The following is a 2,053-nucleotide window of genomic DNA, read 5'->3' on the forward strand; positions in this document are numbered from 1 at the left end:
TTCCAATCTGCTGTTAACCTGTCCTGTGGTGGGGTTTGGTTTTTGCTTGTTTTAATTTCAGATGTTTAATTTTCAGTTCCATCCCTCTTTGTTTTTGTTTTTTTTTTTTTTTTTTTTTTTTTTTTTTTTTTTTTTTTTTTTTTTTTTTTTTTGGTTGTACATATCTAGGGGGTATAGCATGATGGTTGGGGTCATTTACACTCGGTGTAATAGCAAGTCAGGATAACTGGTACACCCAACTCCTCAAGCACTTGTGCTGGGAGCCGTTGGATGCCCTTTTTAGTTCTTTGCAAAGTGTATTTTAAATTGTTGCCCATGTGCTTGCCCGGCCATGCTGTTCAGCACTAACACAGCACTAAAACCATTGCTTCTAGAGAACTCTACTTAAGCACTGCAGCCAGATCACTTACTTTGCCCTCTTCCCTCCCTTCCCTGGCCTCTCGAGACTGTAATCTCTGTAGCTATGATGTCAGTGTTTTAGGTTTCTACCCAGAAGATCATGGTGGTTTTTTGTCTTTCTGTGTCTTATGCCAGCTAACATAATACCACCTCATTCTATCCAAGTTGTGACAAATGACAACATTTTATCCTTTGGTGGCTGAGTAACACTTCAAATATATGTTATCACATTTTCAAGATCTATTTCTCTAGCAATGGACACCTCAGTTTGATGCTGTATTCTAGTTAACGTGAGCAAAAGCAGCAGAGAGGAGTACAGGTCAGTCTGACATTAACTTTGTTTACTGTGGATATACACTGGCTAGGGGACATTTTGTTATAATAGTGATTTTATTATATTAGGCTTTTTAAGGATTCTCTACACTGTTTCCCATAAGGGCCATGACAATTCACATCCATATATATATTTTTTCTTTATATATAATGAAAACAGTATAATGTACATATTATAAATTATAATATAATTATAAAAGTATTATATTTCTATAAGTGTATAATGATAGTTATATATAATAATATATTAAAACAAATGCATATATAATACATATATACATATATTGTAGTGATATTTATAGTATTTATATAGTGATGTATATATATATAGTACTATATACATCACTACATTATATATAAGCATATGACTTCTCTTTTCTCTGCATCTGGCCCACGTTCCTTTTTGTTGCTGCTGCTGCTGATTTGTTTACAGTCATTCCACCCAGGCTAGGATGAAATCTTGATGCAGTTTTCAGTTTCTTTTCCTGATGCTGATCATTGTGGCTGTTGTTGTTGTTTACACATTAGGCACATTGGCCACTTTTATATCTGCTTTTGAGAAATATTTATCCGTATCATTTGAGTGTCTTTAATCAGATTGGCTTATATCCCTCGCTCCCTTGTCAGAGGGATGCATGGTGGATCTCCGCCGTCTAGTTCAGTGAGATTCCCTCCCTGTGCCTCTCTGTTCTTGCTGCTTGTGCTTTTGCAAAACTCCTTCTTTGTTGTGACTTCTTGCTTAATTTGGACCTTTGAAAGCACTGCCAATTTAGCGTCCCACTGAAATCCCTGTATCTTTAGTGGCTGTGACAATGGGTGTTTTTTCAGTCTTTGAGAAGTTTAACAGTCGTTGCAAAGTTCTTGTTACTCCTAACATCTGTGACATCTGGGATGATTTTCTATTGGCAGCTTTTCCTCATAGCCTTGAGCTCTCTTCCTACCTACTTACACATCTAGACATGTTTTACACATGTACCCTCTATACGAATCGCTTGTTGAAGTCTCTTTCATGCCCCACCCCATATAACTTGGAATTGAACTCAGGACCTCACACATGCTGGTAAGTAAGTGTTCCACCGCTAAGCTGTAGCCCCAGCCCACGTTCCGTCTCTTCCGGAAAAGCTGATTTTTGTTTTAAGCACTCATTTTCATTCTGAGTGACTTATTTTCAACCTGTGGGAATTTGTTACTATCACTTTGTCTTGAGGTAAGATCTCACCATGGAGCCGGGCGTGGTGGCGCACGCCTTTAATCCCAGCACTCGGGAGGCAGAGGCAGGCGGATTTCTGAGTTCGAGGCCAGCCTGGTCTACAAAGTGAGT

The sequence above is a fragment of the Mus caroli genome, chromosome 13, assembly GCF_900094665.2.
Source record: "Mus caroli chromosome 13, CAROLI_EIJ_v1.1, whole genome shotgun sequence".
NCBI lineage: Eukaryota > Metazoa > Chordata > Mammalia > Rodentia > Muridae > Mus > Mus caroli.